Consider the following 16,874-nt stretch of genomic DNA (forward strand, 5'->3'; position numbering starts at 1 on the left):
TGGCAGAGTCAAACAAACAAATAAATAAAACAAAATGGACTTTTGCTGTGAAGTCTGAAACCTCTGCAGGATTTGGAACTCTGTCTCACCTGGCCTAGTGGTATCTTCCTTCTGCCCATGATTCACCTCTGCCAAAAGGGGAGAAACACAGGGCTTTGGAAAAAGTCTGTGATTGGGGTCCACAGGGTCTCCTAGCTGCACTCTCTGGATTGTCTGGCCCATGGGTCCTGACTGTATCATCAGGGGCTGGAGCCCACGAGATAAAGTCAAAGCCTAGCCTCTTGGGTTCCTGGACTCACATTGAGTGTCAGAGGGGTCAGAATTTGAGGAAGAAAAATCTATATAATGCACATTTTTGGGACATATTTCATAGGAAAAATAGTTGTTGTTTTTTCAAAGATGAGCTGTTACAAGTTGACCTCAGAGAATGGCTGTAGGAGAAATGCTGGGTGCTAAGAGGGTAAGTGCAGGTGAATGATGGGCAGAGAGAATGGGCAGGAAGAACACATCAGTTTGCTGAAGTGGCTGTCCCCACAGCCACCGTGCTCCCAGTGCAGTGCTCCCAGCACGGGCAGGTCATCGTGCTCTTTTGTCTTCCATGCATCTCCTGTGGTTCCACCGCCTCTGTCCTCAGGCCTTCCTGGAAGTGTGTAGACAAAGGAACTGGGACCATGAACCCTGTGCTGGATAATTGTCTCTGTTCACAGCTTTGTCTCTGCAACCTGTGAGCACAGGAATGATGGTCCACACGGCAACACGCCAGCACGTATTTCTGTTATAAGAATCCTTTTTCTTATCACCAGTTATATGAAAACCTACTCCAAGGTAAGGTCTTTGTGCGATCTCTTCAGGGCTGTACCACTCGTCAATCAAATTAAATGGATCTATTTGTGAGGTCATATATAATTCTATCAAAGGGGCCAATATGTTAGGCTCACTAGAGCTTCTCCAACAGAGCAGGTTTTGACACGACTTCAGGAAGATCAGCACACATTGGCTGGAATTCAATGTGGCCATTGCTCAGTCCACAGTTTAAAACATTTTTTTTTTAAGTGCCATTTTTTAAAAGGAAAAGAACATGGGACTAGAACATAGGAGCCCCACCTTCTAGTTCTAATTCTCAAATAACTCTGTGTGATTAGTGCCTGTCTCCATAAGTGAACTCCCCTCTGTTGTAACTGACAGTTCTGGGTCTCTGTCCCCGATGGACAGGACCTCTTTGAGAGCAGAGAATCTGTCCCCTTGTAACTCCAGGGCCTGGTGCAGGCCCAGGCATTCAGAAGGCTCCTTTTTTTTTGTTGTTTTTGTTTTTTTAATTTAGTTTTGGCTGCTCTGGGTCTTAGTTGCTGCTCTTCGTTGCAGTGCAAAGGCTTCTCATCGCGATGGCTTCTCTTGCTTTGGAGCGTGGGCTGTAGGTGCGTGGGCTTCAGTACTCATGATTACTAAAGCACATGAGCTTAGTAACCCTGAGGCATGTGGGATCTTTCCGGACTAGGGATCAAACCCATGTCCCCTGCGCTGGCAGAAAGATTCTTAACCACTGGACCACCAGGGAAGTCCCCAGAAGGCTCTTAATAAATAGTTGCTGCCAATGACCAAAACACCATATCAACCCATCTGTCCCTATTCACACATGTATACATATGGTTACACACATGAAGGAAAGCACAAAAGTCTACATTCCATGCTGTCAGCCTAGGGGGGTGAGGTAGTATGGACAGTGGGGGAAGAAAAAGAGGTAGAGAGAGGTAAAGAACTGAGGAAAAAATAAGGGGACTGCACTAAAAAAGCTAGATGTAGACTAAGATCTTTTTGTAAAAGTACCTATAAAGTGAAGTGAAGTCGCTGAGTCCTGTCCAACTCTTTGCGACCCCATGGACTATAGCCTACCAGGCTCCTCCGTCCTTGGGATTTTCAAGGCAAGAGTACTGGAGTGAGTTGACATTTCCTTCTCCCAGGGATCTTCCCGACCCAGGGATCAAACCCGGGTCTCCTGAGTTGTAGGCAGTGTTCTTGCCTGGAGAATCCCAGGGACGGGGGAGCCTGGTGGGCTGCCATCTGTGGGGTCACACAGAGTCGGACACGACTCAAGTGACTTAGCAGCAGCAGCAGCTTTTACCCTCTGAGCCACCAGGGACCTATATGTGTGCATAAATTAGGGGGGAACTGATGATCTTCTTAAGTCAAAACAAGTTGCAGAGTATTTCAGTTAAAAACTATAAACAAAAGCATCCCATCTGTCTGTATGAATATGCATAATTGCGTTTAAATAATCACAGGGAAGACGTATATTGTGGGTGCTGCGAGGCATCACCCAGCTGAGACACTCAGCCTGGCAGCTGATGGGAGCCTTGGCTGCTGACGGCTCACAGCTGAGTTCCTCTCCAGCCTTGACCTCCACCAAAGGGAGCTGCTCTGCCCAAGGTTGTGCCTGCCCTCTCCCTGGGAGCAGTCCCCCTCCAAAGACCGGTGGGGCCCAAAGGCCTGTCCCTTCTCAATACAGGACAGCTCCAGAGGTCCCTCTGGCCAATTCAACTTCCTGTGCTCCCCATAAGAGTTGCCCCGATAAAACTGCAGAGTGTTTATCCTGTCTCAGCCTGTTTTCTGGAAACTGGACTGATAATAGTGCGGAAGGATATGTGCTAGTCTATTAAAAGGTTACATCAAGAAATGATGCCATTTGTAGCAACACGTGTGGACCTAGAGAGGATCATACTAAGTGAAGTAAGTCAGACAAAGACAAATATCGTATGATATCACTTATTCATGGAATCTAAAGCTATGATACAAATGCACTTATTTACAAAAAAGAAACTGGCTCACAGACATAGAAAACAAAAATGATTATCAAAGGGTAAAAATGGGGGAGAGAGAGACTGGGAATTTGGGATTAATAGATACATACTACTATATATAAAGTAGATAAAAAACAAGGACCTACTTTATAGCACAGGGAACTATATTTAATATCATGTAATAACCTATAATGAAAAATAATCTGAAAGATATATATCTATATATATATATACACACATATATGTATAATTGAATTACTTTGCTATACACCTGAAACATGGTAAGTCAAATGTACTTCAGTAGAAGATGGGAATTTGCTGTGTGGCTCAGGAAACTCAAACAGGGGCTCTGTATCTACCTAGAGGGGTGGGATGGGGAGGGAGATGGGAGGGAGGGTCAAACGGGAGAGGATATATGTATACCTATGGCTGATTCAGGTTGAGATTTGACAGAAAACAACAAAATTCTGTAAATCAATTATCCTTCAATTAAAAAATAAATTTTTTTAAAGAGAAAAAACTTTAAAAAATAAAATAATATATTACATCAGGGGGCTGAGGCTAGAGGTAAATTATTAACTTTGTATACATCTTATACATATTAACATAATATGTATACATCTGTATACATATTAACTCTGTATACATCTTCATATGGATTCACTTATTACAATGAGCAATTATCATCTTCATAATTTCAAGAATATCAAATAAAGATATTTAAAATACAATAAACAAATATATGTGAGTTGTATGAATGAATGATTGTGCCTATATCTAGTTGAGAAATAATAATATTGATAAAATGGAAGCTGAATTGAAGGTATCAAGGTGAATGAACTAGACTAAAGAGGATTTCGCCAACACTTATCATGATTTTTGACATAGTTGGTTCAAAAGAGACTGTATTCCTTCTAAGAATGACATCACCATCTCACAGATAGGATGAGAAATAGAGTCAAAGGGTAGAAGTAAAAAGGAGAGGGAGTTTAATTCCATGGAAGCAGAGATTTTCCTAACATCAGAGCTATCTGCCAATGAAATAGCCTGCACATTTGGGACAGTTCAGTCGCTCAGTCGTGTCTGACTCTGCGATTCTATGAACCACAGCACGCCAGGCCTCCCTGTACAACTCCCAGAGTTTACCCAAACTCATGTCCATTGAATTGGTGATGCCATCCAACCATCTCATCCTCTGTCATCCCCTTCTCCTCCTGCCCTCAATCTTTCCCAACATCAGGGTCTTTTCAAATGAGTCAGCTCTTCGCATCAGGTGGCTGAAGTATTGAAGTTCCAGCTTCAACATCAGTCCTTCCAATGAACACCCAGAACTGATCTCCTTTAGGACTTAGAACAGCCACTGTCCAAATTACCCTGTCCTAAGGATCTGCAATGCTTCCATCTGGTGAGCAGCTAATTTGAATCAGAGGAAGAAAAGTACCTGGTATTCATGTCACCTCCAACAGTTCCCCACCCTGGGCACTGGTGATCTCTTGATGACCACTATTTTTCCCAGTGATGCAGCTCAGAATCCATCCCAGCTCCACTCTCCAGGCAGCCACTTCCCTGCTGATATTCTGGAGGATTCTCCAGAAATGAAACCTTTCTGGCCTTCCAGAGCTAAATGATCTTTCCTCCAATTCTAAAGCTCCACGGGATCATCCAGAGAAGGTTCATTCATTCAGGAGCAACTTGGATGAGCAAGCCTACACCTTAGTCAAAGGTCTGCTCCTTCCTCCCCCAGTGCTACTTGATTTTTAATTAGTCTCTGCTGCTGCTGTTAAGTCGCTTCAGTCGTGTCGGACTCTGTGCGACCCCATAGACGGCAGCCCACCAGGCTCCCCCGTCCCTGGGATTCTCCAGGCAAGAACACTGGAGTGGGTTTCCATTTCCTTCTCCAATGCATGAAAGTGAAAAGTGAAAGTGAAGTCGCTCAGTTGTGTCTGACTCCTATCGACCCCATGGACTGCAGAAGTAGTCTCTTTAAGTGCCTGTAAATGAAATCCTGGAAGCTCAGTGTCCACTTTGGAGAAGGCTCAGAAGGGTTTTGTGGGAAGCATGTCCTTGAAGGCATAATCATCTGGCTACGGACTGTGGCTACAAGACCTTCTAGAACTAACACCCAAAAAAGGTGTTCTTTTCATAATAGAAGACTGGAATGCAAAAGTAGGAAGTCAAGAATTACCTGGAGTAACAGGCAAATTTGGCCTTGGAGTGCGGAATGAAGCAGGACTAAGGCTAATAGAGTTTTGCCAAGAGAACGCACTGGTCATAGCAAACACCCTCTTCCAACAACACAAGAGAAGACTCTACACATGGATATCACCATGTGTAGATGGTCAATACTGAAATCAGATTGATTATATTCTTTGCAGCTAAAGATGGAGAGGCTCTATACAGTCAGCAAAAACAAGACTAGGAGCTGACTGTGGCCCAGATCATGAACTTCTTATTACCAAAACCAGGCTGAAATTGAAGAAAGTAGGGAAAACCACTAGACCATTCAGGTATGACCTAAATCAAATCCCTTATGATTATACAGTGGAAGTGAGAAATAGATTTAAGGGACTAGATCTGATAGACAGAGTGCCTGATGAACTATGGACGAAGGTTCCTGACATTGTACAGGAGGCAGGGATCAGGACCATCCCCAAGAAAAAGAAATGCAAAAAAGCAAAATGGCTATCTGAGGAGGCCTTACAAATAGCTGTGAAAGGAAGAGAAGCCAAAAGCAAAGGAGAAAAGGAAAGATATAAGTATCTGAGTGCAGAGTTCCAAAGAACAGCAAGGAGAGATAAGAAAGCCTTCCTCAGTGATCAGTGCAAAGAAACAGAGGAAAACAATAGAATGGGAAAGACTAGAGATCTCTTCAAGAAAATTAGAGATACCAAGGGAACGTTTCATGCAAAGATGGGCTCGATAAAGGACAGAAATGGTATGGACCTAACAGAAGCAGAAGATATTAAGAAGAGGTGACAAGAATACACAGAAGAATTATACAAAAAATATTTCATGACTCAGATAACCATGATGGTGTGATCACTCACCTAGAGCCAGACATCCTGGAACACAAAGTCAAGTGGGTCTTAGGAAGTATCACTATGAACAAAGCTAGTAGAGGTGATGGAATTCCGGTTGAGCTATTTCAAATCCTGAAAGACAATGCTGTGAAAGTGCTGCACTCAATATGCCATCAAATTTGGAAAGCTCAGCAGTGGCCACAGGAAAAGATTAGTTTTCATTTCAATTCCAAAGAAAGGCAATGCCGAAGAATGCTCAAACTACCACACAATTGCACTCATGTCACACACTAGCAAAGTAATGCTCAAAATTCTGCAAGCTAGGCTTCAACAGTACATGAACCATGAATTTCCAGATGTTCAAGCTGGATTTAGAAAAGGCAGAAGAACCAAAGATCAAATTGCCAACATCCCTCAGATCATCAAAAAAGCAAGAGAATTCCAGAAAACATTTACTTCTGCTTTATTGACTATGCCAAAGCCTTTGACTGTGTGGATCACAACAAACTGTGACAAATTCTTAAAGAGATGGTAATGCTAGACCACCTAACCTGCCTCTTGAGAAACCTGTATGCAGGTCAGGAAGCAACAGTTAGAACTGGACATGGAACAACAGACTGGTTCCAAATTGGGAAAGGAGTATGTCAAGACTGTATATTGTCACCCTGCTTATTTAACTTATATGCAAGGTACATCATGAGAAACACTGGACTGCATGAAGCACAAGCTGGAATCAAGATTGCTGTGAGAAACATCAGTAACCTCAGATATGCAGATGACACCACCCTTATGGCAGAAAGTGAAGAAGAACTAAAGAAGAGTGAAAAAATTGGCTTAAAACTCAACATTCATAAAACGAAGATCATGGCATCCAGTCCCATAATAGGTGGGCAAATAGGTGGGGAAACAATGGGAACAGTGACAGACTTTATTTTTGGGGCTCCAAAATCACTGCAGATAGTGACAGCAGCCATGAAATTAAAAGACGCTTGCTCCTTGGAAGGAAAGTTATGACCAACCTAGGTAGCATATTAAAAAGCAGAGACATTACTTTGCCAACAAAGGTCCACCTAGTCGAAGCTACGGTTTTTCCAGTAGTCATGCATGGATGTGAGAGTTGGACTATAAAGAAAGCTGAGTGCCGAAGAATTGATGCTTTTGAACTGTGGTGTTGGAGGAGACTCTTGAGAGTCCCTTGGACTGCAAGGAGATCCAACCAGTCTATCCTAAAGGAAATCAGTCCTGAATATTCATTGGAAGGACTGATGCTGAAGCTGAAACTCCAATACCTTGGTCACCTGATGCCAAGAACTGACTCACTGGAAAAGACCCTGATGCTGGGAAATATTGAGGGTGGGTGGAGAAGGGGACGACAGAGGATGAGATTGCTGGATGGCATCACTGACTCAAAGGACATGAGTTTGAGTAAACTCCGGGAGTTGGCAATGGACAGGGAAGCCTGGCGTGCTGCAGTCCATAGGATCACAAAGAGTCGGACATGACTGAGCAAATGAACTGAACTGATGGACTGTGGGATAATGCATAGGACTGTGTAGGGGGCAGGGAGTGACTGGTCTAAGTTTTGCAGAGGGAATCTGTTTATTTTTTTAATTAAATTAAAAAAAATTTTTTTTGACTGTGCAACACAACTTGTGGGACTTTAATTCTCCAACCAAGAATTGAACCCAGGCCCCTGGCAGTGAGAGCACAGTCTTAACCACTGGACCCCTAGGGAATTCCCCCAACCCTGTTGAAAGAAACTGACAAATTGCTGACGCAGAAGCTTCCCACTTGCAAGAGGTGTTGCTGCTCTATTGGTTGTGGTTCGAACCTGAGAAAATGGCTATTACGCATTCATTTCCTTAAAGAGTACTTACTGAAAGTTTGTGTGCTAGCTTTGTGATAGGGACAGAAAATTTGCCCCTGAGGATTTGAGTTCAGAGTGAGAACAACACAAATGAATGAGGGGTGACTTCTGTGACCTAGCAAGGCGCTGAGTGTCCTGGACTTGAAGAACATGAGAGGGGCTCAGGTTTAGGGGGGATGAGAGGTTTTCTAGAGGAAGTGTCAAGCATTTGTCATAATCAGATCATCTAAGTATGTAACCACAGCCACCTTTAAAGATCTCAGAAGGGATTTGCTACATAAAACACATAGCTGGATATATAATCCTTCTGTAGAATTTTGACCTTAAATGTTTGCTACTTCCTTGCAAAGCTTTGAGATTGAATGAAAGAAAACTAATGAAGTAAAGCGAACTCTCTGAAGAGGAAAAAAATAACAATAAATAACAGTTTTCTTTAGAAACCCACATTATACCTCCAAGTTTTTTGAAATGGAGATGTGGCAGTTGAGATGGAAAGGGAAACACAAATTCCTTATTTTAAAGCCATAAACATATTTCTTCCCTCCCCGTCTCTGTTTCAGGTGGCCGTATCATCGTTACTGCACAGACCAGGTCTCTTTGGGCATTAGGATTAAAGAACGTGTGGAAAAGAGAAAACACCGAGGACACCATCACTAAAGGTACCGTTTTCTGTGAACCTTTAACCATCCATCATTGCAATGGCCAGTCTGAGGCTTTCAGTTGTGACTGCGTATTCCCGGGATTTGAGACTCCTTGTCACTGCACCAACTGCCTGAGGGACAGACTCCCTGCCATGAGGTGGTCAAGAGCACCAGCTCCCCTGGGCTTTATGCTACCTCAGAAAAAGCTGGAGAAACTGGGCACCAAGGTTTTGACATCTTATAAAATATTTCAGAAATGCATTTCAAACATAGTTGGTCATAAAAGTGTGTGACTGCACTCAGCCCCTCCAAGAGGCTAGACTTGCTCCCCAACCCAGCCATGCATGCTCTGAGCCTGCAGGAATCAGTGCTAAATTATTCACCAGCCTGACTCTAAAATTTCTGGAGTTCCAAAACCTCTAATAAAGTATTATGAAAGAATATCCATCTCTTTATCTCTATCCATAACTATTTATATAGCTAGAGGAAAAATCTGTCGTTTTATTTCTTTTAATTTAAAAGCTTTCCTAATTCCTTTTTCATACCACATATATATGTCTAAAGAATTTTCAGGTTGAAATAATAACCTCTGAAAAATGGTCCATGGGAGAAAGCTCTCAGGATTCACAGAGTTGACAGGCACGATGAATATTTTGCTCCTTTAATAACTTTTCTTGGCACTCAGACTTGGTACACTGAACTGGAAACTTTTCAAAGAGGGGTGGCTCTTTTTTTTATTATACAAAACAATGACAATATACCCACCTGCCTTCTCTTCTCTGCTGCTGCTGCTGCTAAGTCACTTCAGTCGTGTCCGACTCTGTGCGACTCCATAGAAGGCAGCCCACCAGGCTCCCCCGTCCCTGGGATTCTCCAGGCAAGAACACTGGAGTGGGTTGCCATTTCCTTCTCCAATGCATGAAAGTGAAAAGTGAAAGTGAAGTCGCTCAGTGGTGTCCGACTCTTCGAGACCCCATGGACTGCAGCCTACCAGGCTCCTCTGTCCATGGGATTTTCCAGGCAAGAGTAATGGAGTGGGGTGCCATTGCCTTCTCCCCTTCTCTTCTCTCTTCGTTCACAAAACTGCTAAGGTTTGTTCAGGAAAAACTCATTTCATTCCTCAGATTCATGATGTTCTCATTATCTATCATGGCACTCTACAGTGGAAAGACAAGACACATCTTTTATGAAGCCCTGCATTAGAATTAACCCAGCATATCCTCAGCGACATCTTGCCTTACTTAGGGCACACTTGACCACAAAGTACCTCAGGCCATTTAAAACACCTTTGAATGTACAAACTCACAAAAGACATCATCGCACTAAGCAGGCTATCAGCCATTCACACTTAAGAGTGAACTGGTTAGTTTGATGCTCTTAGGCTAACGGCTGGTTGAGATCAAGTTCTCCACAACTAAGCAGAGCTGGAATAGGGTGGACCATCTGGACAGCAAAAAGGGGCAACTATTAAGATGAAGACTTTTTAAATTACCAGCTCTCTATTTGGAGACAGTATCTGTATAGAACATTTGACAAACTATTTGCAATTAAAGATTAAACTCTCCCAACTCCCATCGTCTGTCAAAGAAACTTGCTTAAATAAAAATAGGTGGTCTCTGAACTGACTTCTGAATAACGTGGCTTCAGTAGAATCTGGGATGGTATCCTCTTCTAAATCGATGTTGAATAAATATTGAAAGAATATTGGTTTAAAGGTGAGACAAATTATGAGCTTGGCAGGAACAGCCACATATTTTCCATTCATTCCTGATATCTGATGATGATATCTGATGGAAGGGTTGGAGGGATGAAAGAGGGAGCCCAGGATCTCACCAGCCTGAATGAGACTCTGGGGGGGATCTGAGAAGCCTGTGTGCAGGATTGTGGGAGAGGGAATGGAGACAAACACCACATCCTGTCTGGAGGCAGCCTTATTGAAGCAAGAAGAACTTGTCAAATTAGAGAATACTCAGGAAAAGCAAGGATGAGACTGAAGTTTAAAGCAGGGCCTGGGGATGATTCCTGTAATAGTGTGATTTATAACAAGAAATATTAATATATATTTGGTTTTCATGCCATTTCTGGCACAAAACTGCTAAAACTTTCCCAGGCTATAAGAGCGAAATACGTGTTTCTTGGCTTCAGTCACACTCGAGTTTGTTAAAAGATGTGATTTTTGGAAATCTCCTAAGGATGGGGTCTGGTTGCCAGGGAAACCAATCATGTGATTAGAGGGTTGAAACTTTCAGTCCCACCCTGCACAACCTCTGGGGAGGGGAGAGGAGAGGGACTGGAGACTGAGTTCAATCGCCAATGGCCAATGATTCAGTCAAGCCCGTGCAAAGAAGCCTCCATAAAAACCCACCAGGAGCGGGTCTGGGATCTTCTGGGTTGGTGGACTAGGATGCTTCCATGTGCCACCATGCTGGGGAAGAAGCTCCTTTGAAACTCTTTGTTCAGAACCTCCCCTGTGTGTCCCTTCATCTGGCTGTTGATGCATTTGTATCCTTCAATATCCTTCATAATAAACCAGTAATCTAGTGAGTCAAGTGGTTTCCCAAGTTCCGTGAGTCATTCTAATAGCAAGTTAATAGAACCGGAGGAGGATGTGTGGGCATCTCCAATTTGTAGCAGTAGGTCAGAAGCACAGATGACAACCTGGATTTGTGATTAGCATCTGAAGTAGAGGGTAGTCTTGTGGAACTGAGCCCTCATGCTGTGGAGTCTGATGCTCTCTCTGAATAGATAGAGTGGGAATTGAGTTGAATAGAAGGACACCCAGCTGGTGTCACAGAGAACTCCTTAGTGTGTGGGGGTGGGGGGAGAAACCACACATCACAATTGGTGTCAGAATCAGAACTGTAATCCCGAACTACATCAGAGCCATAAATATGCAGGGTTAAACTCAGTTTCTCCCAGGTTCAGGGAGAGTCAAGCCACAGCTGGGTGTGAGGGCCAGCTAAGTGCGATGGTTCCAGGCAGAGGAGTTGCATCCTGCTGGACCCTGAGGGTGGGACTTCTCAGAAGTCTGTGGGAAGCAGTATCCAGAGGTAGTTCTCAGAAGCACTGGCTGCTCTGTTGATTAAATCTGAAAGCGGTCTCCCGACACAGAGGCCAGTCTCTCTCTGCCAAGACTTGTTACATGTATTTGAGTTTTAAAATATTTATTTATTCATTTATTTGGCTGAATCGGGTCTTAGTCGCAGCACGCAGAATTTTTGTTGTGGCACCCAGGCTTCTCCCTAGTTGTGGTGTGTGGGCTCAGTAGTACCCGAGGGCTTAGTTGCCCCCATGTGGGCGTGTGGGATCTTAGTTCCCTGAACAGGGATTGAACCTGAGTCCCCTGCCTTGGAAGGTGGATTTCTTAACCACTGGACCACCAGGGAAGTCCCCCATTTATATGACTGACCTCACAGTAGAGCATGGATTGTCCAGATTAGCCCCCTCCCCCATGTACTTCCAAATAGCTGCTCACCAGCACGGTTTGGTGTTGGATTGCTGAAGTTACCAAGCAGGAAGGTCAGCTGGAACAGAGGTGCCTTCACCAGGCTGGTGTGAACTGTCTTACTCAGCCTACGGCCGCCCCACCTTCATTCCCCATGCATTTGAAAGAAGCTTATTTTAAAAGCTGATTAGATGAGCCCTTAATAACATTAGAATTTAAATGGCCCCAGATAGGCTTTCAGCTTCTCACCAAATTGAGATAAATGTGATATTTGGGGAACTGAGCTTCCAGCTTCATGAGGGCTCCCAACCGCAGTCAGGATTTGAAGAACCACATTCTCCCCTGTTTTCTGGCAAACTGATCCTGGGTTGTGAGGCTAATCTGGACAATCCATGCTCTCCTGTGAGGTCAGTCATATAAATGGGGGACTTCCCTGGTGGTCCAGTGGTTAAGAAACCCGCCTTCCAATGCAGGGGACTCAGGTTCAATCCCTGTCTGGGGAACTAAGATCCCACATGCCCACATGCCCACATGCATCTGTGAGGTCTCTTTCATCTCTAAAGGTCTGGGATTCTATGCGCAGATGCATGTTCATGATTATGCATTTTCAAGGAAAGGAGAGTTAGGGACTTGTGCTGTGATTAGTCTGACTCTGTGTGACCATATGGACGGTAGCCCGCCAGGCTCCTCTGTCCGTGGGGATTCTCCAGGCCAGAATACTAGGGTGAGTTGCCATGCCCTCTTCCATGGGATCTTTGATAGCTTCCAATTCCAGGTAACAAAGCTTTATTGAGCAACTACTATTTGGCCATTTAATTCAATACTGATATTAATACCTGACTTTCTGCTGAGACTAATATAAAATGGCCAGAGGTATAAATGTTTCATCTTGGTTCTCATGTTCGGCAGCCCCTGTAACTCTCTTAGGTGGGTTTAGTGCTGGAAAGGATATGCTTGCCTTCCAATTTAACACTCTTCTGTAAGTTTTAGAAAAAGTTAAAAATGGAATGGGAGCGGGTGGAGTGGGAAACCAACCCAAGGTGAACAGGAACAGATGGCTCTGTGTTGAAATAATTGTATTCTTCTTTTTTTTTTAAAAAAAATATTTACTTATTTAGGTGGTTGTGCAGGGTCTTAATTGCAGCACTTGGGATCTTTTTCTTTCTTTCTTTCTTTCTTTTTAGCTGTGGCATGCAGGGTCTTTAGCTGTGATGTGTTAGCTCTTAGTTCCCTGAGCAGGGATCAAACCCTGGGCCCCCTGCACTGGGAGCATGGAGTCCCTGCCACAGGACCACTAGGGAAGTCCTGAGATAAATGTATTTTTACAAACAGATAAACAACAACTGAGTTGTCTTCTCCCACTCATCTTTCCCCAACCAAACCAGACCCATGGGTGGCCTTAGGATGAAAGCAGGAGGCTCTTAAAATCATAGCTTGCACTTTTGATGGAGGTAGTCAACCCAGAAGTGCCCAAAATGTAAGCTTCTTTCTGCTCTTATGGCCTTTCTAAAGAAGCCAAACCTTGAGCTTAAACCTTGCATTTGCATTTCAGTGGGAAAAAACCTTCTTCCATGTTTCCCTGAGGGCTTCTCTGGTGGTGCTAGTGGTAAAGAATCCACCTGCTAATGCAGGACACATAAGAGATGTGGGTTTGATCCCTGAGTTGGGAAGATCCTCTGGAGGAGGGCATGGCAACCCACTCCAGTATTCTTGCCTGGAGAATTCCATGGACAGAGGAGCCTGGTGGGCTATGGTCCTCGAGGGTCACAAAGAGCTGGACATGACTGAAATAACTTAGCACGGACACACACGCTTCCCAAGTGAAGCTAAGAATTTCAAAGGGCCAGCTAAGAGTAGATGCAAGAACCTGGGCCCAGCCACAGCTGTGGGTTCACCCACTTCTCCAGCTCAGGTCCTAAGAATCCCAAACTCACCCAGCCTTTAAGGGCCATGAGGGAGTTTCAGGAGGAAAAGATCTGTAATCCATGTAAACTGTGGCTTGAGTTCAGTTCAGTTCAGTCGCTCAGTCGTGTCCAACTCTTTGTGACCCCATGAATCGCAGCACGCCAGGCCTCCCTGTCCATCACCAACTCCCGGAGTTCACTCAGACTCACATCCATCGAGTCAGTGATGCCATCTAGCCATCTCATCCTCTGTCGTCCCCTTCTTCTCCTGCCCCCAATCCCTCCCAGTATCAGAGTCTTTTCCAATGAGCCAACTGCTTGAGGTGGCCAAAGTACTGGAGTTTCAGCTTTAGCATCATTCCTTCCAAAGAACACCCAGGACTGATCTCCTTCAGAATGGACTGGTTGGATCTCTTTGCAGTCCAAGGGACTCTCAAGAGTCTTCTCCAACACCACAGTTCAAAAGCATCAATTCTTCGGTGCTCAGCCTGCTTCACAGTCCAACTCTCGCATCCATACATGACCACAGGAAAAACCATAGCCTTGACTAGACGGACCTTTGTTGGCAAAGTAATGTCTCTGCTTTTGAATATGCTATCTAGGTTGGTCATAACTTTCCTTCCAAGGAGTAAGTGTCTTTTAATTTCATGGCTGCAATCACCATCTGCAGTGATTTTGGAGCCCCAAAAAATAAAGTCTGACACTGTTTCCCCATCTATTTCCCATGAAGTGATGGGACCAGATGCCATGATCTTCGTTTTCTGAATGTTGAGCTTTAAGCCAACTTTTTCATTCTCCACTTTCACTTTCATCAAGAAGCTTTTTAGTTCCTCTTCACTTTCTGCCATAAGGATGGTGTCATCTGCATATCTGAGGTTACTGATATTTCTCCCAGCAATCTTGATTCCAGCTTGTGCTTCTTCCAGCCCAGTGTTTCTCATGATGTACTCTGCATAGAAGTTAAATAAGCAGGGTGACAATATACAGCCTTGATGTACTCCTTTTCCTATTTGGAACCAATCTGTTGTTCCATGTCCAGTTCTAACTGTTGCTTCCTGACCTGCATACAGAGTTCTCAAGAGGCAGGTCAGGTGGTCTGGTATTCCTATCACTTTCAGAATTTCCCACAGTTTATTGTGATCCACACAGTCAAAGGCTTTGGCATAGTCAATAAAGCAGAAATAGATGTTTTTCTGGAACTCTCTTGCTTTTTCCATGATCCAGTGGATGTTGGCAATTTGATCTCTGGTTCCTCTGCCTTTTCTAAAACCAGCTTGAACATCAGGAAGTTTACAGTTCACATATTGCTGAAGCCTGGCTTGGAGAATTTTGAGCATTACTTTACTAGCATGTGAGATGAGTGCAATTGTGCGGTAGTTTGAGCATTCTTTGGCATTGCCTTTCTTTGGGATTGGAATGAAAACTGACCTTTTCCAGTCCTGTGGCCACTGCTGAGTTTTCCAAATTTGCTGGCATATTGAGTGCAGCACTTTCACAGCATCATCTTTCAGGATTTGAAATAGCTCAACTGGAATTCTATCACCTCCACTAGCTTTGTTCGTAGTGATGCTTTCTAAGGCCCACTTGACTTCACATTCCAGGATGTCTGGCTCTAGGTGAGTGATCACATCATCGTGATTATCTGGGTCATGAAGATCTTTTTCATACAGTTCTTCCGTGTATTCTTGCCACCTCTTTTTAATATCTTCTTCTTCTGTTAGGTCCATACCATTTCTGTCCTTTATCGAGCCCATCTTTGCATGAAATGTTCCCTTGGTATCTCTAATTTTCTTGAAGAGATCTCTAGTCTTTGCCATTCTGTTGTTTTCCTCTATTTCTTTGCATTAATCGCTGAGGAAGGCTTTCTTATCTCTTCTTGCTATTCTTTGGAACTCTGCATTCAGATACTTATATCTTTCCTTTTCTCCTTTGCTTTTCACTTCTCTTCTTGTGGCTTGAGTGGATTCAAACAGAAACTACAGTTTGAACACAAATGGCTGCTCCAACTGCCTCATCAAAATGCAGATGAAGAGGAGCAGCTAAGTAGAGCTCCAGGCATGTATTTCTCTCTCAACCTTGGATCAGCCTTGCACAGGACAGAGCTCACCTGGGCTTCCACGCTGTTCTACCTAGGGGAGGGCAGAGTGTCATGTCAGAGAAGTCACCACTGAGCCTCCACCTTCAGTCCTGCTCCAGAGCAAACTAAGCTCCCCATCCAATGGTGATAAACTTTCATAAAGAGCATTGTATCTAAAAGGCCACTGCTCATTAACGTACTTTGAATACTTGTGTTTTCTCTCAAAGTCTTGCAGTTTACGCAGGCAAAATATACTGATGTTGGGTGTGTCCACTGGCTGTTTACCCTCCAGCTCACCTCTCCTTTTGCTAAGGCTCCTGTTGTTGTTCAGTTGCTGAGTCATGTCCATTTCTTTGTGACTTCATGGACTGCAGCACGCCAGGTTTCCCTGTCCTTCACCATCTTCCGGAGTTTGCTCAAACTCATGTACATTATGTCAGTGATGCCATCCAAACATCTCATCTTCTACCGCCCCTTCTCTTCTTGCCCTCAATCTTTCCCAGCAGCAGGGTCTTTTCCAATGAGTCAGCCCTTCCCATCACATAGGCAAAATATTGGAGCATCAGCTTCAGCATCAGTCCTTCCAATGAATATTCAGGGTTGATATCCTTTAGGACTCACCGGTTTGATCTCCTTACTGTCCAGGGGACTCTCAAGAGTCTTCTCCAGCAGCACAGTTCAAAAGCATCATTCTTTGGTGCTTAGTCTTCTTTATGGTCCAACTCTCACATCCATACATGTGGACCCATGCTAATCCTGGGGCCACATAAAAAGAGAATCACTTGCTTTTGCTCCTCTCCTTCCTAGAAGGCCTCTGCAGGTCACCCTCCCTGACTTGCTTTGTCCTGTGTCTCTGGACAGAGAGTGTCCTTGCTCCTTGCCAAGGCTAACTCTTCCATGGAACCCTTTGTCCCCTTCCACCACCTCCTCCAGAGCCTTCATTCAGTCATTGCCTCAATCATATTTCCTCTCATTTTCTGCCAGTTCTTCCCCTTCTGCTTATAAACCAGACTTGGTCTGCAGTCAAACCAGCAAACAAACAAAGGCAGCTTTTCCTTAATTTCATGATTATCTTTTTCTTTTATCCCAGACTCTGTTAAAAAAAATGTTCTATCTTCACGTCTC

General features: G+C 44.0%; 1 protein-coding gene across 1 annotated transcript in view; it reads left to right on the top strand.

The window, feature by feature from the left end:
* TNR (tenascin R) overlaps positions 1-16,874 on the top strand; it is a 487,013-nt gene that overhangs the window by 247,975 nt on the left and 222,164 nt on the right. The window contains exon 2 of the mRNA XM_006060357.4: positions 8,243-8,341. The gene's annotated coding sequence lies outside the window, so the exon portion shown is untranslated. The remainder of the gene's footprint in view (positions 1-8,242; positions 8,342-16,874) is intronic.

Source organism: Bubalus bubalis, chromosome 5 (genome assembly GCF_019923935.1).
Source record: "Bubalus bubalis isolate 160015118507 breed Murrah chromosome 5, NDDB_SH_1, whole genome shotgun sequence".
NCBI classification, from domain to species: Eukaryota; Metazoa; Chordata; class Mammalia; order Artiodactyla; family Bovidae; genus Bubalus; species Bubalus bubalis.